The 21,552-nt window shown below is 43.4% G+C and overlaps 1 non-coding gene across 1 annotated transcript; it reads left to right on the top strand.

Annotated features, from left to right (window-relative positions):
- The first annotated feature begins 5,160 nt into the window (after positions 1-5,160).
- On the top strand, positions 5,161-5,234 carry TRNAN-GUU (transfer RNA asparagine (anticodon GUU)). The gene has a single exon. It is a non-coding gene; the product is annotated as a tRNA-Asn (tRNA).
- Positions 5,235-21,552: the final 16,318 nt, after the last annotated feature.

Here is a 21,552-nt window from a genome sequence, read left to right as displayed (position 1 = left end):
TATGTGGCACTGATGACACGTGACACTGATGTGGCACTGATGACAGATGGCACTTATATGTGGCACTGGGGACAGATGTCACTGACAGGTGGCACTGACAGGTTGCCCTGGGGACAACACCAAGACGGATCCCACCGGGGTTAGAGCATAAGATTCCCTGGGGCGCAGAGTCTAGGTGCCAGCAAGTGTTCACCAGAGCCTCTAGTGGTGAGGATGGACTGAGCTGCAATTGGCTCCAGGTCGCGACCCCCAGGGTCAGCCAGCTCACACCCACAGTAAACAACAGGAGGATAGGGATAGTGAGGGATAAAGCCAAGGTCGGGGCCACAAGCAGACAGGGATAGTCAGGGACACGCCAAAAGGTCAGGATCACAGACAAACAGGGATAGTCAGGGACACGCCAAAGTCGCTAACAGAACAACAGAACACACGGCAGGTAACAGGAAGCCAAACACACAAAGGTTAATCAGCAGGGTTGGCCTCCAGTGCACAGGTTAATATAGAGTTCTCTGATAGGAGCTAGGGTGGAGCCATGCCAGAGGATGGATTACAAAAGCAGTCAGGTGATGGTTAGCTGGTCTGTAGAGATGAGACAGGTAAGCTGACAAACTCTATTGCATAACCATGACAGGAGGAGGGGCTGGACATGGCATAGATCGTAGTGGATACTGCTGCAATCTTTTGCTGGAGGTGGGAGCAAATACCATGACAGTTATCTGCTCCTCCCTGAAAGGTGCCAAATGTGACACCGGAAGGGGGGGGGACTGGATCAGTGGAAGTTCTATTTCTTGATGGAACTCCGCTTTAAAGTGTTACTAAACCCTCAACAGTGAAATAAGTCTGTATTAGGGGTACGCATCTTCCCTGGTCTCATTATTCGATTAGATTCGATATCGCAATGCATCACGATGCATGACGATTACTGCGCAAGTGTGCTTAGGTAAAAACTTTTTATCCAAAAATTCAAGCAGTCAGAAAAACAAATTTTTTCTCCAGAGCCAGAGGTATGGCTGCGATCAGAGGCAGAGGTATGGCTGGGATCAGATGCAGAGGTATGGCTGGGATCAGAGGCAGAGGTATGGTTGGGATCAGAGGCAGAGGGATGACTGGGATCAGGCAGAGGGGTGGTGGGATCAGGCAGAGGGGTGGTGGGATCAGTGGCAGAGGGATGTATGGGATGGCTGGGATCAGGCAAATGGGTGGTGGGATCAGTGGCGGAGGGATGGATGGGATCAGGCAGAGGGATATCTGGCATCACAGGCAGAGGGATGGCTGGGTTTAGAGGCAGAGGGGTGGCTGGGATTAGCGGCAGAGGGATAGATGGGATCAGGTAGAGGGGTGGTGGGATCAGTGGCACAGGGATGGCTGGGATCAGGCAGAGGGATGGTGGGGTCAGGCAGACAGATTGCTGGGATCAGAGACCAAGGGATCAGGCAGATGAATGGTGGGATCAGGCAGACGGGTGGTGGATTTTAGAGGCAGAGGGATCAGGCAGATGGATGGTGGGATTGGGCAGATGGATGGTGGGATCAAAAGCAGAGGGATCAGGCAGAGAGATGGTGGGATCAGAGGCAGAGCGACAGGCAGAGGGATATTGAGATCAGGCAGATGGATGGTGGGATCAGTGGCAGAGGGATGGATGGGATCAGGCAGAGGGGTGGTGGGATTAGTGGCAGAAGGATGGCTGGGATCAGGCAGAGGGGTGGTGGGATCAGGCAGATGATCGGATCATAGGCAGAGGGATCAGGCAGACGGATGGTGGGATCAGGCAGACAGATGGTGGGATCAGAGGCAGAGGGAACAGGCAGATGGATGGTGGGATTAGGCAGAGGGATCAGGCAGACGAATGGTGGGATCAGGCAGAGGGGTGATGGTAGTGGAGGGATGGGATCAGTGACACTGGCAGTTACCTGCTCTCAGTATCAGTGGATTCCCCTGCCTCCATGCTGCTCAGTGTGTTTTCCCCCTTCTGGTGCCTCCAGTAAAGCCTCTCCTGATGTCAGGCTCCTCAAGCTCCACCCCCTTCACTGTACTGACTGTCAGCTCATCAGCTGACTTTCTGCTTCAGCGAAGGGGAGGGGCTTTAGTCACCATGCAGGCTCTGCCTCTGTGTTTCTCCCTGAGAGGCAGAGCACCGCACTGGGCGGAGAGACAGATGATGTCATCAACAATTGATTCGGCCGACTCGCAGCATCAGTGCAGCATCGCGAATGTCTGAATCACGATGCATCCATGCTACAATTATATTCAACACCCCTAGTCTGTATACGCAGTTGGAGGGATTAGATGTGGGTCCACAAGAGTAGTACCTACATGGACTGTACGTCCTGAAGAGATGGGCGGGTTTGCATAGTTTCTAGACAGTCAAGGAGACACCTGAATAGTTACTATGGTGATGAGAACTAATATAAGGGCTGAGGGACTACTCCATCCTACTGAAGAAACCAATCCAATGGCGATACGCGTATAGGGGAGAGGAGTTTCAGTCTTGGATGTCACACAGCTGCCAAAAACAGAATGCTGTGGTGAGCAGTCTGACAATTGTTTGGTGATTTATACATGCTGTTTTAATCAGATTTCTTGTGTGTATTTTTAGTGGGGCATCTTTTTTTTTTTTTTAAAGTTATCTTTATTGACATTTCAAGATGTGAACAAAACACTACAGAGCCTATTGGGCATACCCAGGCTCGATCACTACAACTTACCAACTAAGAGAGAAACAAAAACAAAAAAACAACAAAAAACAAAACCAAACAAAAGGGTAAGGTATTACATAAAAACATGCATACCTACCCAAACCACTGTACGCTCAACCACCTGTGTAGAATATTCATATCAACCTGCCGATTCTACATATCCCCTACAAGGCTTATTCGAAATACTTAGGAGATAAAGTGTACATTATAATTACATCGTTGCATGCACGCTCCCCCCCTCCCCCCTAACTATGGGTTGAGCTTAGTGGGGCATCTTAACCACTTCACGTCCATGCTATAGCCAAAAGACGGCTGCAGCGCGGACGCTATCTGCCGGGAGGCCATCCCTGGATGTCCTCCCTTTAACTTCTCTTTACGGGCGTGCATCAGGGAAGTTCTGTGCTGGCCGTGTCCCCCGGACACAGCCAGTCACAGATCGCTGTAAACGGCCAATCACAGCGGCCGCTTACAGCGTGATCGGCGTGTCCAATGATAGATGATCTCATATGTAAACATATGAGATCATCTCTCATCGCCGGCTTTCCCTCCTCACACCCTGTCTGTATGATTTGTCATCAGTGCCACGTATCAGTGCCACATATCAGTGCCATCTGTCATCAGTGCCACGTCGGTGTCACGTGTCATTGTCCTGGTGCTCCAGGGCCTTCAAAAGTGTAATAGGTAGTCAACAAGATAGATGTGTAATTTATGCTCCTAGAACACGTGACAGCGCTCCCTGCATGTTGGGCCTCTCTATGTAGCCAGGCTGTGTAAAAGTCCCACAAATGTGGTATCATAATACTCAGGAGGAGTAGCAGAATTTATTTTGGGGCATTATTTGTGGTATACACATGCCATGTGAGAAAAATAACCTATTACAATGACAATTTTGTGGAAAAAAATTTAAATAAAATAAAAAATCTTAATTTTGCAAAGAATTGTGGGAAAAAATGACAACATCAAAAAGCTCACCATTGCTCTTACTAAATACCTTGGAATGTCTACTTTCAAAAAAAGGGTCATTTGGGGGGTATTTCTACTTTCATGGCTTGGTCACAAGAAATGAGATAGGCCACCAGTACATCAGATGTGATCAATTTTGTGTGATTCGCACCACAGCTTGTAGACTCTCTAACTTTCACAAAGACCAAATAATATCCACTAATTTGGGTTATTTTTACCAAAGATATGTAGCAGTATAAATTGTGGCCAAAATTTATGAAGAAAAATTAATAATTTGCAAAATTTTATCACAGAAACAAAGAAAACATTTTTTCTAAATTTTCATAATTTTTTCACTTATAGCACAAAAAATAAAAAACCCAGGGGTGATCAAATACCATCAAAAGAAAGCTCTATTTGTGGGAAAAAAAAGGACAAAAAATTCATTTGGGTACAGTGTTGCATGACTGAGTAATTGTCATTCAAAGTGTGAGAGCACCGAAAGCTGAAAATTGGTCTGGGCAGGAGGGGGGCTTAAGTGCCCAGTAGGCAAGTGGTTAATAAAAGATTTAAAAAGAGCACTATAGAGTTGCCTTTGTGTTACATTTGGTCCATGTGAGGGGTAATGGGAGTACTAGATCTAAGGAAGGAAGCTTTACATCCACTTCAGAGAGACTGCCGGGAGTTGTTTTAAAATAAGTCTGTTATTAACAGGAGTGAGGTGAGCGTTCAATTCACCTGGTGGCAGTGGCACTAATTCTATTGTTTAAGAAGATTTGAGCACAGCGATGGAATATATATTTATAAAGGACTTTTAGTTTACACATCTATATGTTTATTATCTTTATTTACACATCATTATTGTCTTTTGTGATTGATTGGATTTGTTGCAGTATTGAATATTCAGCAGCGCTGCACCATATGTTTATCCCTTTCATGCCTAAGCCTATTTCTGACATTTGCTGCTTACAAGTTAAAATCCAAATTTTTTGCTAGAAAATTACTTAGAACCCCCAAACATTATATTTTATATACTGTATATATATATATATATATATATATATATATATATATATACACACACACACATATTTACCAGAGACCCTAGAGAATAAAAAGGCAATCGTTGCAAATTTTTTATGTCACGCGCTATTTGCATAGCAGTCTTTCAAGCGCAATTTTTGGGGAAAAAAGACACGTTCATGAATTAAAAAAATAAAACAGTAAAGTTACCCCAATTTTTTGTATAATGTGAAAGATGATGTTACGCCGAGTAAACAGATACATAACATGTCTTGCTTTGAAATTGCGCACAATAGTGGAATGGCGACAAACTACGGTACTTAAAAATCTCCATAGGCAGCGCTTTAAAAAAATAAAAATAACAATTACCAGTTTGGAGTTACAGAGAAGGTCTTTTACTAGAATTATTGCTCTCAGTCACAGAAATACCTCACATGTAATTTGCTACATTACATTTATAGCTCACTCACAATGTTCAGCAATAAGGGTTTTTCCATCAGTCTCTGTGGCACAATCGGTTAGCGCGTTCGGCTGTTAACCGAAAGGTTGGTGGTTCAAGCCCACCCAGGGACGGGCAATTCTTTATGCTGAGAAATACTATAAAAGATAAGTAGTCTTAATGATTCTGAATATTAACATGTAACGTGCATAAAAACTATGCGTGGCAAGTAGACCACATTAAAACACTTCTGCAACCTGTAGTTAAACATTAACCATTTTGCTTCATAGGCTGTTTTCTGTTTTTACACACATGTTAAAGCAGAGTTCCACCCAAAAAGGGAACTTCCGCTGTCCAGATTCCTCCCCTCCTCCGGCGTCACATTTGGCACCTTTCTGGGGGGAGGGGGGAGCAGATACCTGTCTAATACAGCTATTTGCTCCTACTTCTGGCGAAAGATTTCTGCAGTATCTGTGGCGATCTACACTATGTCTGGACCCTCTTCTGCCCCCCACTCTGGGAGACACACAGGTCCCAGAAGACAGCAGGGACCACTCATAATGCACAGTGTGACTCGCGCATGTGCAGTAGAGAACCAGGCTGTGAAGCCGCAAGGCTTCCTGATTCCCTTACTGAAGATGCCGGCGCCTCCACTCAGGAGCTGAGAGACAGGTCAGCTTCAGGTGAGGACATGGACAGGTAAGTGTCCTTATTTTTAAAAGTCAGCAGCTGCAATATTTGTAGCTGCTGACTTTTAAATAAATTTTTTTTGGTGGAACTCTGCTCTGGACATTAGCTAAGTCCCCAAATATTATTCAAAAAATACATTAGAGTCAATATCTGTGTACAATAAAGTAAAAGTTCTTAGTGGAGGTAAACCATCTCAGTTATATAGAATGCGGATATGTATGGAATAAACTAGCCAAAGTGGCTATGTAATAATAGATTTACTACTGTCCGATCTTTTAAATTTAAAAAATAAAATTTTATTTTGAAATAAAAAATTTATGAAAAAGATCACGTGTAATGAGTTTACACTGAAAATTAAGTAAGTACATCTATTAGTAGAAATACGGTAAAGAGGTGATGTAAGTAAGGTAATGGCCGCAGGAGTAATCTTATACTTGAGAGCTTGTGGTGACATGATTATCTCATGTGACATGGCATAATAATATATGATTTTATTGAGATCTTAATAACGTTTAAAAGTGAATTACCTGAAGAGGCTGACATGCTAAGTATTAATGTACGTCACATTTATAATGTCAGACATAAATTATAATCTACTTTATTAGGCAGCGATTTCAGAGAGATAGAGAGATTAGAGTCTATTATTTCATAGAAAATAGCTAAAAATATTGTACTCTTAATGCATTGTAAGTGTTCAGATGTAGTAGGACCTAAAGAGGAAGTAAACCCTGATGGGTTTACTTCCTCTTTTTTTCCCTGCAAAGGTAAAGCATAATGGACTACTATGCATCGCATAGTAGCTCATTATGTGTCACTTACCTGACACAGGAGCCAGCGAAGTCGCCGCTGATCCCTGTAGTCCGCCGCGTCCATCTTGCTGGTGGCGTCTCGCAGCTCCGACAAATGACAGCGGCGAAGCCGCGATGACGTCACTCCCGCGCATGCGCACGGGAGTCGCGCCTCGCAGCTCCGCCGCTGTCATACGGCGAGGCCGCGATGACGTCACTCCCGCGCATGCGCACGGGAATCGACAAATTTGGCAAATCCATTCTTGGATTTGCCGCATTTAGTGCGCATGCGCGCCGCTGTCTACGGCGCATGCGCTGTAGACAGCGGTGCCCATTTTCGGGCAAATATCTCCTAAACCATATAGGTTTAGGAGATATTGCTTGGACCTACAGGTAAGCCTTAATCTAGGCTTACCTATAGGTCCAAGTTGTTTGGAAGGGTTTACTTCCTCTTAACTTAAGAAAGAGACCAGGCAGATTTTATCAAAAGATAAAAGTTAAAGTCTTTTCAAACAATAGCCAGAAATATTTTGCAGTCAATCATCTGTATGAAGTTAGTTGTAATTTCAGAAGGAGAGATGAGGCAGATTTTATCACAAAATAGAAATTAGAATTGATTTTTCCACAAACAATATCAGGAATATATAGACTTTAATAGAATCTGCCTCCAAGTTTCAGTTCATAGTGTACTGTCAATGAACTGTATGTAGTCAGATTTAGTAGGTCCTAATTTCATAGACCGGGCAGGTTTTATCCCAAAATAAAAATTAGAGTCTATTTTAGAAGCGATAGCCAGAACTATTTTACAGTCAATGAACTGCGTGTAGTCAGCTTTAGTAAGTTGCAATTTCAGAAGGAGAGACAAGGCAGGTATTATAACAAATTTAAAAATGAGAGTATTTTATTTCAAAAATAAGAGCCAGAGATATAGACTTTAATGAGATTTATCTCTTAATTCAGCTTCTATTAATTTTGAACAAGATTTACCAAACTCTTGGTGAAGAGATCCTGACCAGATTTGGTCAATACTTATCAATCACATTGAAAAGAAAAACTTTCTACAACTGAAAAGTAAATATGTAAATTGCCACTCTATTTCTCATTTTAGTTATTACTTTGTCTACTCATTGATGTTAGTTCTTTTGCCCTTTTTGCTCAAATATAGTAAAGACTAAATGGCAGACAGCACCTCCTATGTGATGAAACCTATGTGCAATGAATCAAATTCAATTACTGCAACTATCTATTTTGTTCACACAATTAACAGCCAAATAAATCAAAAGTATTGATGTTATGTTCCCTCTAATCTAAAGCACAAACTATGCAAATAAATATATTAATTATATTATAACCAAACTAAATTAGAACCAAATATGTGCATGACAATAAAACCAAAATATTATAAATAAAAATTATTTGATAAGCATATAAATGTTCTGAATTTTTCTGTGTCTGAGTAACCTGTTTTTCAATAATACATTTTTCATGTGTTCATATGATTCATGTACAGTTCATACAATATTTCCTCCACCGTGCATTGAGAGAGTCTGGATGCCAGTTTTTAACACAGTATACATGTCTATTTGCGCTACAATACTTTAAGGGCAATACATCTTTTTATTAAAAGCTTGCTTGCAGGGGAGAATAGGGGGAGACACGATCCCTTTTCCGCTTCTCGCCCAAGGTACATCATATGACATCCTGGACTTTGAGTGGGGATATGTAAATGATGCCTGCAGCTTCAGGCATCATCCTGATATCATCTTTTTCATCTGGTGATTCCCTGCACCGTTAGAACAATCATAGTGGCAATCCCCTCCCGCCACCCTCCGATGCTTCTACCAGCTCGCCCGTGGGATCGGTGAGCTGGAGAATGAAACAGTCGCCACCGGAATTTGATCATAGATATTTCTGGTGACCAGATGATCCCCAGTCATCTCTATGACCTTTAGAGGCCCGGGCGCAATGTTATGACATCCCGTCTGGGCCAGCGGAAGTAAACAATGTCTGGGATGAGGCTGGAGAGACTGAGACAAGTGTAAAAATAAATAAATAAAAGTATAATAGAGAATATTTTATTTTTTTTAAAACTCCTCCATCCTTGCATGCCCGTGCACAAGAGCGAACGCACACGTAAGTCACGCTCACATATGTAAATGGCATTCAAATCACACGTGAGGCTTCGCCGTATGCGTTAGAGGAAGAGCAACAATTCAAGCCCAAGACCTCCTCTGTAACTCTAAATAGGTAGCCTGTAAAAAATTACAGAATACCAATTACTAGTTTATTTGGAAGCATTCAGGTGGAGATGTACCATCACCCCCAAGACACATTATAGATCCTTTAGCCACTTACTTATTTGGCACTTAAAGGAGTTGTAAAGGTTTGTTTTTTATTTTCTAAATATGTTCCTTTAAGCTAGTGCATTGTTGTTTCACTTACCTTTTCCTTCAGTTTCCCTTCTAAATGTTTTTTTCTTTGTTTTCTTTGTCTGAATTTCTCACTTCCTGTTCCTCCTCAGTAAGCTGTTCTGGCTGACTAAACACCGCTCGGATGATGGTGTGAAGTTTACTGAGGAGAAACAGGAAGTGAGAAATTCAGACAAAGAAAAAAAACATTTCGAAGGGAAATCGAAGGTAAGGGAAAGTGAACCAACAATGCATTAGCTTTTAGAAAATAAAAATCAAATCTTTACAACCCCTTTAAACCACCCTCCTGTCCAGACCAATTTTCAGCTTTTGGTGCTCTCACAATGAATGACAATTACTCAGTCATGCAGCACTGTACCCAAATGATTTTTTTGTCCTTTTTTTCATACAAATAGAGCTTTCTTTTGGTGGTATTTGATCACCACTGGGTTTTTTATTTTTTGCGTTATAAATGAAAAAAGACTGACATTTAAAAAAAATTATAATAATTTTCCTAATTTCTATGATAAAATTTTGCAAGTTAGTAATTTTTCTTCATACATTTTGGCCACAATTTATACTGCTACATATGTTTGGCAAAAATAACCTAAAATTTGTGGAAATTATTTGGTCTGTGTGAACGTTTTAAGCCTTGTACACACGATCGGAGAATCCGTCGGAATATGTCCTATCGGACCGTGTTGTCGGATAATCCGACTGTGTGTGGTATGCATCGGAATGTTTCCGTCGGAATATCTGTCGGACCCAAATTTCCAACTTGTTGTAAATATTTCCTGACCAACTGGTTCGATCGGACATACTCTGATCATGTGTAGAGAATTTTGATCGGACCAAGTGCCACGCATGCTCAGATCAAATTCCTACATCAAAGCTATTGGCTACTAGCCTGAATGTAGTCCCATCGTAACGAAATTACGTCATCACGTTCTAAAAGATCAGATTTTTTGACAACTTAGTCCGACCGTGTGTATGCAACAGTTTCGGGCAAAATCCGACGCATTTGGTTGTCGAAATCTCCGACCGTGTGTACAGGGGCTTAGAGTCTACAAGCTATGGTGCAAATCATAAAAAATGTATCACATCTGATGTACTGGTGGCCTATCTCATTTCTTGAGACCCTAACAAGCCAGAAATGTACAAATGCCACCCAAATGACCCCTTTTTGGAAAGTTGACATTTCAAGGTATTTAGTAAGAGGCACTGTGAGTTATTTTTATTTTTTCACAAAATTGTCATTGTTATATCTTATTTCTCTCACATGGCATGTGCATACAAAAAATGACACCCCAAAATACATTCTGCTACTCCTCCTGAGTATAACGATACCTGAAACTTTTTCACTGCCTGGCCACATACAGAGGCCCAACATGCAGAGAGCACCATCACGTGTTCTAGGAGCAAAAATTACACATCTCATTTCTCAACCACCTATTACATTTTTGAAGGGCCTGGAACACCAGGATAATGGAAATATCCACAAAATGACCTCATTTTGGAAAGCTAACACCCCAATGTACCTTCTATGAGGTGTAATGAGTCTTTTGAATGATTTATTTTTTTCCAGGTGTTTTTGGAAAATGTGGAAAAAAATGAAAACACATTTTTTTGTTTTACACAAAGTTGTCCGTTTATAAGATATTTCCAACACATAGCATTTAGATAGCAAAAATGACACCCCAAAATACATTCTGCTACTCCTCCTGAGTATTACAATACTACATTTGTGGGACTTTTTCACTGCCTGGCCACATACAGAGGCCCAACATGCAGGTTGCACCATCAGGTGTTCTAGGAGCATAAATTACACATCTCATTTCTCAACCACCTATTACACTTTTGAAGGCCCTGGAGCACCAGAACAATGGAAAAACACACAAAATGACCCCATTTTGGAAAGCTGACACCCCAACATATAATCAATAAGGCATAATGAGTCTTTTGAACTGTTAATTTTTTTCCAGAAGATTTTGGAAAATGTGCAGTCAATTCACAAAAATTTTACAGTCAATTCACAGTATTTAGTCAATTCACAGTATTTAGTCAGCTTTAGTAGGCCCCAGTTTCAGAAGTAGAGATGAGGCAGGCTTTATCATAAAAAAAGAGCCAGAAATATTGTACAGTTGATGCACTGTTCTGTATGTAAACAGCTTTAGTAGGTTGCAATTTGAGAAGGAGAGATAACGTAGGTTTTAAACTGAAGCAAAAACTTAGTCTATTATTTTACAAACAAAAACCATATATAAAGTACAGTTGATGCACTGTATGTAGATTTCCATGGGAGTCACTTTAAGTTTGGGTTATGGGAATTTCAATAGAGTCATTGTACCCCTGGTGAATCAAACCTGGACAGAGTCACCTGTAACAGTTTATCAACCACGTTGAAAAGTAATTTTTTTCTAAAAATAAGAGGTGCCTAATGTATAATCAAGTCTCCATGTTAGTTGCCACTGGTGCCATATTTAGCCAGAAGTTGTAATTCCAGTACTGGCTATGTCAAATTCTTTCTACTGAAGCCCGGATAGCTCAGTCGGTAGAGCATCAGACTTTTAATCTGAGGGTCCAGGGTTCAAGTCCCTGTTCGGGCGGATGATTTTTATGGTAATAAACTATGCATCTGCTGGAAGTAAAACACCCCACTAGGTGCATGAACCATACAAAAGTGAAAAAACAGTCCTTAACAAAATACTGATGCTTGCAGAACTTGTCCTTCTATTTATAACATACTAAACACTCATCAGATTATACGACCCTGGAAAAGTTTGCGTTCCAAAATGACAGCGGTGTGTTTTTTTTTAAAACATATTGTGTAATCTTACAAATTGAAACCAATAAAGTATTGTGCCTATATATATATATATATATATATATATATATATATATATATATATATATATATATATTATACACACATAATGTAAATGTGTGCTATCACACATTGCTATATTTCCTCTTCTCTCCAAAGTACTGGTAATCTTTAACCGGGCATTAATACTGTATCTTCCATTCATTTATCACTAGATGCCAGTCCTCCTCCTCTCCTCACAATAGCTAGCTCCCCAATATTTCAATCCTCATGGTGTGCTAATCCAGAAAAAATATGTTTTTAATCCAATCCCACACATCAATGTACTCTTATTGAAGTGATTGCCCACACATCACAGGGCTAAATATCTCAAAGCTTGCTCTTGCATCTCCAAAAACTCCCTCCAAATCAAATGTTGCCACCATGGGGTACAAAGTTTCCACATGAGAAAGAGAAAGAACTGACAACAGTGCAATAAATTCACATAAAGACGTTTATTTAATCACTAAATGCTCACATGTATAAGGAAAAAAGCATAATGGCCAGATTTCAGAAAGGCAGATTGGGTACTTATGGTTGGTTGCACTTATGGTGCATCTGACATCACTTACTGATGCGTTTCATTGTATAATTTTCTCAAAGGATTACCAGGAGGTGAAATTCTGGTTCCAGTTAAATAACAACTTAATTTAAAGTCCCATGGGCAAACTTTGTTTCTCTTTTAGTTAAATAACAAGTGTCTGCCACTGAGCCCGGATAGCTCAGTCAATAGAGCATCAGACTTTTAATCTCAGGGTCCAGGGTTAAAGTCCCTGTTTGGGGGTCTGCTTTCTAACTTAGACAGGACTAAAGGTGGAAAAAAGTAAAATGGTCAACTAGCAGAGGATGGTTTCGACTTGAGAGCGTGACGAAACTGTGTAAACTACTACCGCAGCTTTTTTCAAACTTTTCACCATGGAGCAATCCTTGAAATAACTTTCCGGTCTCAGGGAATGACTGCTAATTGTTACCTGTTATCTACAATTAATGATACATTAGTGTGATGGTCAGTGGGAAGAATGCTCCTTACGCTTGTGGTAATTGGGAAGAATTACCCCGTACAGATAGCTAAAAAGATCAATGGTGTCAGTGGGAACTTATCTGAGAGGTAGAAATTGCTTATTGCTCAAGGAACCTCTAACAACCTCTGGAGGAACCCTAGGGTTTCATGGAACCCTAGTTGAGAAATCATATACTACTATATAGGTTTAATGCTATGATGCTAGTATACATGTCTTCTGCATATCAGTGTTATTGCTTACATTATTTTCTGGAGCTGCAGTGTAACTTACCTTAGTTGCTGTCTTTCTTACCATGCTATGACTTGTTCTTGTACATGCTCTATGTTGGTTATCTAATTCTGCCTGATTCCTTCCAAATAGGCTTACATTTGAGCTATGGGAGACCCTGTCAGCACCATCCAGTTTGATAAACGGAAATCCGATCAGATGCAGTCACTCTTCAGGTGTTAGGGCAGCCATGGGTGTTGTGACTGTCTCAATACAACAGCTGGAAACAGAAATGTATTTATAACCACTGTTTAATGTGGATGGAAGAATCTAATTAACATGTGTATGGCTAGCTTTAGCATGGCTTACTTTACTATGGAGCTAAGAAAGGAAGAAAAACTTCTATTGTTTCCATGATCTGGATGTCTACCATGGAATCTCAATTTTTATCTATTTTCTACATCTTCAACAAAGGCCCGCTGTACTCAAACTGTGGCTTACCTATGGGCTGAAAGGGCTTTTGTCTTCTTTGGGTAGATCTTCCAGGCAGCTACTTCATCCTTCTTCAATGTTTTTGCCTTTACCACACTTCGAACGATTCCTTGGGGAGAAAGGTTTTAATGGCAACTGCTTCCCCCTCAAAAATGACCTGCTCAAGGTTGTCCTGTGAGACAAATTGGCTATAAACTGGTAGAATTTTGTTTGAAAAAAATAAAATTTCCAAACGTTCATTTAATTCTCTACACGATCAAAATTAAAAACAAACCATGATAATAAGACCAGAATGATAAAAAAAAAAGTTGCTTCATGTAGAGATGTATAAGAGAGCATACAGATTTCCTTGAATGTATGCTCTCTTTATATGTCCTCAGACATACACAGAACAGGCCTACAAGCCATTCATTATTTTCACACCCTTTACTATGATCTTAATGATTGACAGGCTAATTTCATCCTTCAAGCCACCCAATTCTGTCTGAAGCATAATTATTTTGAATTTGATGGTAGCTTTTACATCCATAAAACTGGAACAAACATGGGAGCACATTTTGCTCCCAGCTATGCCAATTTGACCATGGGTCATTGGGATATCCAGCAGATTTGGCACAACCACCTTTTAACACCACATTGCATATTACGGCCACTATATAGATGATTTTATCGTCATTTGGGATGGACCTTTAACCACTGTTGAGGCATTCCTACAATTTTTCAATATTAACACCTTCAGAATTTCATGTGACATCTCCTTTTTGGTACTTCTGGGTGTAGAATTGGGGTACTGCGGGTCCAACATTATAGCAAAAAAACACTTCAAACCTATAGCTGGTAATTCATACCTCTATTGTAACAGCAGTGCAATTTGAGCCATTCACTGTGTATGCCTCAAATTGCACCACAAATTGCACCACACCTGCAGGAAGGGTGCAGGCACCATTTTTCCCCCACTCAGATAGCATGGGTGTTCACACTGGTGTTCCAATTTAGCCAATTGCACTGCATTTTGCAAACCTTTTGGGGTGTTAATACTGACACCCACCGCGGTTCACATGAATGCAGTGCGATTGTGATATTGTGCATTTCCTGCACCATAATCAATGCAAATCCTGCACCACATTAGTATGAATGGGAACTCAGAATTGCACACATAGAGAGGATTACATTGAACAGAGTTCCATCCCCATAAACAGGTTTTTGCACAAGGTTTATCCACATAATTAGATGCAAGTGGCCTATTTTCATTATCTGATAAAATCACACATTGAGATGGCTAAGAAACCCCAACATTTTGATGAAGATCAGATTTGTTACCCAATTCCATACCCAATTCCGGTGTATGGGAAGACTATTTCACAAAAATAGGTCCATCCTTTTACAGGACTGGCATTTAAAGTTTACTATTCCCAGTAGGCCCAAGTTTTTCCTCTACCAAAGATTGTGTCCTTCCCAAACCAGACATGCAACCTGGCACATTGTTTGGCAAGTTGATTGGCATACACCAAAGTAAGAAACGCAAATGCCTGACATGTAAGGATATGCCACAAAAAACTTTCCAAGGTAATGGCAAAAATTCATCATTGATTCTTTTCAAAATTACTCATTGAAATTTGTGGTATGCTGCTTGACTTGACCATGTGGGTTGCTATGTGGGTATAAATATATAAAATAAGTGCAGCGCTCAAAGGCACCTATGTAAAAAAGTGTATGTGTACATAAAAATAATAATAATAACAAAGGTCCACTAGAGTCCAAAGAGGATGTAAACAATCTCAAAGCCAGTCTCCCTGGACTTCAAAGTGGTATATTTCTCATCTTGGGACTTCTGAAATTGACAGATGGCAAATAATGACTCCCAGCTTTCTCAGACCTCAGAACCTCTGGGGAATGGATTATAAAACAATTAAAGAAGGTGGATACTCTTACTAGATGGGTTTGACACATCCACCGTATAGTAGTGTGTCATAAAAGCTTGTGGGGGGCTCCAATAGCACACCCAGATATAGCCAACCGGAAGGTAATTCCCCTCGGAATTCCTCGTTTTGAATCCCTTATGGTCTCCAATTGGAAGAAGTGGATGAACTTTCCGAGCCGTGGATAGCTGTGGATCTTGGCACCAGATATCTCATGGGAATTCACCATGGGGGGGGCAAAGCATAAAAAACACCTCTCATGGTGAAATACAACCAGTAACGGTTTATTGAAAATATTCGAATATAGAACAAAATAGAACAAATAGTCTGTAAAAATCACGTGATAAATAAAAACAAAAATAGCAATGTGGGGAGCAGAAAAATGCAGTATGTATTAGTTTTTGTATTATGCTATGTGGGTAGACCCATCAGAAAATTGTGTGCCAGGTTTGGGGAGCATAGAAGGTTTGTTTTATTTTTATGTTTGATGTCTCAAATGCATGTCAGATCAATAGTTTTTTTTAACATATGACCCTTTCATTCCCATCTAATTCTTCCCATTTATTATTCACATAAAAAAAATGTCTGTTTTTTTATATTTTCTTTTCAGTTTTATTATATAAATTCATCTTCATTATTATTTTGATTAATCCCCACTTTTTGATAGGTTTCCACTGACAATTGTTTAGATCAGCCTTTTTCAACCAGGGTGCCTTAAGGTTTCTTTAGGGGTGCTGTCAGAAACCATGAATCAGACTGACAGAAGTACAGTTAAATCACAATTAATAATAATAAAAAAAAAAAAAGTTAAACAGAGTAAATAGTAGTAGTCAAAACATAGCCAGAGTTCAGGAACCAGAACGGATAGTCAGATAAGCCAAAACATCAGGGAGCCAGAGATCATCTGGACTGGATGGCTTAAGTAGGCAGGACCGTTGAGCAGGATCATTAACAGGTGCGTCACTGTGGAGAGATAGGAGCTGGCAATTAGCTAACAGCTGAGCAGCCAGCTCAGAGAAGGAAGGGCTGGGCCCAGCCCTGACAGTAGCCCTTCCTAAACGACCCCTCCCCCTCAGAGGACCACCAGGCTTGAGGGGAAAAGGTCTATGGAAATCATGGAGGACAGCGGCATGCACGTCCGAGGATGGGACTCAAGACCATTCCTCCGGACGGTACCCTCTCCAATGCACCAGGTACTGTATGCACCAACGGAACCAATGCAAGTCAACAATGGACTGTACTTCATATGCCTTATGGTTCTCAACCTGAACAGGGTGAGGACGTGGCACTGAGGTGGTAAAGTGGTTGCTGAGCAAAGGTTTTAATAAAGAGACATGAAATACATTTGAGATATGCATATTAGCAAGAAGGTCTAATGCGTAAGCAACTGGGTTAATCTTGCAAAGAATACGGACAGGCCCAATAAACCGAGGTGCAAACTTCAGAGAGGGAACACGAAGTCGGAGGTTGCGAGATGACAGCCAGACCCTGTCCCCAACCTGGTAGGAAGATGCAGCAGGCTTCTGCGGTCAGCATGGAGTCTGTACCCATCATTAGCGTGTTGCAAAGCCTCCTGGACTTCTGCCCAAGAAGACCATAGAGATGCTTTTCTAAGACAGCAGTTCTCTGCGGAACAAAAGAGTCAGTCTACATGGAAGGTTGGAAACCATAGTTTGCCATAAATGGGGACAAACGGGAAGCGGAATTCAAGGCACTATTGTAGGCAAACTCTGCCCATGGTAAGAGGTCTGACCAGTTGTTAGGATGGTCAGAAATATAGCAACGTAGGAATTGCTCCAAGGACTAATTGGCTCGTTCTGTGGCCCCTTTAGACTGCAGGTGATACGCAGAGGAGAAAGCAAGCTGTATTCCCAACTGTGCACAAAAGGCTTGCCAGAATGGGGATACAAACTGATTACACCTGTCTGAGACAATCACCTTGGGTAGCCCATGTAGACAAAAGATCTCCCGAGCAAAAATGGAAGCCAGTTCCTTAGAAGTGGGCAACTTCTTAAGTGGAATACAATAAGACATTTTCTAGAACCGGTCAAAAACCATAAGGATAACTGTGTTACCCTGGGAGTTGGGTAACTCAACAATGAAATCCATAGAAAGGTGGGTCCAGGGCCTCTCTCCATTGGGTATGGGTTGTAGAAGACCCACTGGAATGTGTCGTGGAGTGTTACACTGAGCACACATTGAAACAGGCAGCTACGATGGCGGTTACATCAGCACGTAGACTAGGCCACCAGAATTGTTGGGAAATGGCCCAAAAGAGTTGATTCTTCCTAGGTTGGCCAGCAGCCTTAGGGGAATGGCAAGTCTGAAGCACAGCAGTACGGAGACTCTCTGGGACAAAGCAGTGGTCACAAGGATTCTCAGGAGGAGCATTGACCTGAGCAGCAAGAATTTTGTCACCCAAAGGAGACGTGAGACTGGTTTGAACCATAGCCAGAATACAAACAGGAGGAATCACATCTTGGAAGTGGAGGAAAATTGTCATGACAAAGCATCAGCCCTTACATTCTTAGTACCGCGTAAGAATGAGACAACGTAATTGAAACTTGACAAGAAATTAGCCCATCACACCCTTCTGGGAGAGAGGTGTTTAGCCTCAGACAAGAATGTGAGATTCTTATGGCCAGTAAGAATGAGAACCGGCACAGTGGTACATTTGAGGAGAGGTCTCCATTCTTTCAGGGCTAAAATTATCACTAACAGCTCTCTCTCACCAATCTCATAATTGCACTCAGCAGGTGACTATTTCTTGCCAAAGTAGCCACAAGGTTGCATAGCACTCTCAGAGGTAGGTTGTTGAGACAGAAGGGCGCCAACTCCAATCTTATGCCGCGTACACACGGACGGACTGTATGGCCTACTTAGTCTGCCGAAACACATTTCAGCGGACAGTCCGCTCGTGTGTGGGCTTCAGCGGACTTTTTCAGCGTGCAGTACGGCGGACTAAGTATTTCGGAATGTTCGAAATACTGTCCGTTGTACTCGCATTTCGGCGGACAATCCGCCCGTGTGTATGCCAGTCCGCCGTACTTTTGAAATGAGCGGACTTTTCCCACCCGGAGATAAGTCCGCTCATTTCGAGCAGGTATCCAGGTAGGCGGAGCCCGCGAAGGAGATGTCGCTGGCCCCGCTGCCTGGTATGGACTTAAAGGGGAACCCCAACGCCGAAAAAAAACGGCGTGGGGGTCCCCCCCAAGTACACAACAGACCCTTGTCCGAGCACGCTACCCGGCCGGCCAGGAAAGGGGGCGAGCGAGCGCCCCCCCTCCTGAGCCGTACCAGGCCGCGTGCCCTCAACATGGGGGGGTGCCTTGGGGAAGGGGGGGCCGCGCATCCCCCCCACCCCAAAGCACCTTGTCCCCATGTTGATGAGGACAAGGGCCTCTTCCCGACAACCCTGGCCGTTGGTTGTCGGGGTCTGCGGGCGGGGGGCTTATCGGAATCCGGGAGCCCCCTTTAATAAGGGGGCCCCCGGATACCGGCCCCCCACCCTATGTGAATGAGTATGGGGTGCAATGTACCCCTACCCATTCACCTGTAAAATAAAAGTACCAAAAAAAACACAACACACGAGATAAAATACTTTATTGCACAGCTCCGGGGGTCTTCCGTCTTCGGGGGTCTTCTCGTCGACTCCTCCGCTATCTTCTTGTAGCTCTTTTGCTAGCGGAGGAGTCCGGCTTTCTTCCTCACCGCCGGTCTCTTCTCCCGACTTCGGGGGTCTTGTCCCCCTCTTCGGTTCTTCTGCCGGGCCACCGCGCCTTCTTATAGCTCTTTTACAGGCGGTGGCCCGGTCTTCTGTCGCTGCCGCCGCCTTCCGTTCTTCTTCTTCTTCTTCTTCTTCTCCAGGAGATGTTGCCTCGACGATCTCTCCGGCCGGAATGCCAGGGACGCACTGCGTGGCCACTTATATAGGGACAAGGGGCGGTGTCACATGGCTTTATGTCACATGGGTTGGTCACATGGGTTGATGTCACATGGGGACTATGACATCGTAAGGGGGCGGGGTCACCATGTGACACCAACCCATGTGACATAAAGCCATGTGACACCGCCCCTTGTCCCTATATAAGTGGCCACGCAGCGCGGCCCTGGCATTGTGGCCGGAGAGAGCGTCGAGTCAACATCTCCAGGAGAAGAAGGAGAAGAAGAAGAAGAAGAACAGAAGGCGGCGGCGGCGGCGGCGACAGAAGACCGGGCCACCGCCTGTAAAAGATCTATAAGAAGGCGCGGTGGCCCGGCAGAAGAACCGAAGAGGGGGACAAGACCCCCGAAGTCGGGAGAAGAGGCCGGCGGCGAGGAAGAAAGCCGGACTCCTCCGCTAGCAAAAGAGCTACAAGAAGATAGCGGAGGAGTCCGGCGAGAAGACCCCCGAAGACGGAAGACCCCCGGAGCTGTGCAATAAAATATTTTATCTCGTGTGTTGTGTTTTTTTTGGTACTTTTATTTTACAGGTGAATGGGTAGGGGTACATTGTACCCCATACTCATTCACATAGGGTGGGGGGCCGGTATCCGGGGGCCCCCTTATTAAAGGGGGCTCCCGGATTCCGATAAGCCCCCGCCCGCAGACCCCGACAACCAACGGCCAGGGTTGTCGGGAAGAGGCCCTTGTCCTCATCAACATGGGGACAAGGTGCTTTGGGGTGGGGGGGCCGCGCGGCCCCCCCTTCCCCAAGGCACCCCCCATGTTGAGGGCACGTGGCCTGGTATGGCTCAGCAGGGGGGGCGCTCGCTCGCCCCCCTTTCCTGGCCGGCCGGGTAGCGTGCTCGGACAAGGGTCTGTTGTGGACTTGGGGGTTTTTTTTCGGCGTTGGGGTTCCCCTTTAAGTCCATACCAGGCGGCGGGGTCAGCGACGTCTCCTTCGCGGGCCCCACCTACCTGGAGACACGCTCGAAATTAGCGGACTTTCCTCCGCGTGTGTGGGCGAGTCCGTTCATTTCAAAAGTAGGGCGGATAGTATGGCGGACTTAGTACGCCGTATTAGTCCGCTCAAAAACTTGTGTGTGGTCAAGTCCGTTCATTCGAAAGTATGACGGACTGTCCATCGGATTGTCTGACGGACTAAGTTGGCCAGACAGTCCGCCCGTGTGTACGCGGCTTTAGAAGCATCAACGGTAACGTAGGATCAGGAAGTGCCATCACAGGAGCAGAATCAAAGGCAGTCTTGAGGCTGTCAAAGGCCTTAATGGACTCTGGAGACCAACTCTGTGGGTTACTGTCCTTTCTGGTCATATCAGTCAGGGGCTTGACCAGAGACGAGAATTTACAAATAAACTTCCGATAATAATTGGCAAAGCCAAGAAAGCTCTGCAGAGGATATAAACCCACTGGTCGGAGCCACTGTAGGACTACTGAAAGTTTCTCTGGGTCCATCGAAAAACCAACAGTGGAAATTACATACCCCAGGTATTTAACCTGTTCACAATGGAATTCGCACTTCTCCAATTTACAATAGAGATTGTCCTCTCTTAGTTTCTGAAGCACACGACAGACATCTGTGTGGTTGCTCTCCAGGGACTCTGTTATGTTTGGTTCATAACAAAACATGACATGAACCAAACCGGCTTTCTATGGAGCCAGTTCACATATTTGCAGGCCGTCACAGTGCGTATTTAAAAAGAGTCCGGTCCATTTAGGTGCGATTTCAAGTGTCATACATGTAACAAAAAACATATACCCTAAAAGATGTATTAACTGCTTAAGGACCGCCTCATTCTGATATACGTTGGCAGAATGGCACGGCTGGGCACAAGCACGTACAGGTACGTTGCTCTTTAAGTGCCCAGCCGTGGGTCGCGAGTGCGCCACCGGTGGCAAGCTCACGACCCGGTCCTGAGCTCCGTGACCGTGGCCGCAGGACCCGCGGACCCGATCGCCGCCGGTGTCCGGTCACAGAGCTGAAGAACGAGGAGAGGTAAGTGTAAATAAACCTGTCCTCGTGCTTCCTACTGAGGCTGTCACTGATCATCTGTTCCCTGTTATAGGGAAAGACGATCAGTGACATCAGACGTCAAGCCACGCCCCCCTACAGTTAAAAAAAAC

This window comes from Lithobates pipiens, unplaced genomic scaffold, assembly GCF_037356315.1.
Source record: "Lithobates pipiens isolate NorthernLeopardFrog02 unplaced genomic scaffold, aLitPip1_a1.2 Scaffold_8, whole genome shotgun sequence".
NCBI lineage: Eukaryota > Metazoa > Chordata > Amphibia > Anura > Ranidae > Lithobates > Lithobates pipiens.
This window is presented reverse-complemented; position numbering and strand designations above follow the sequence as displayed.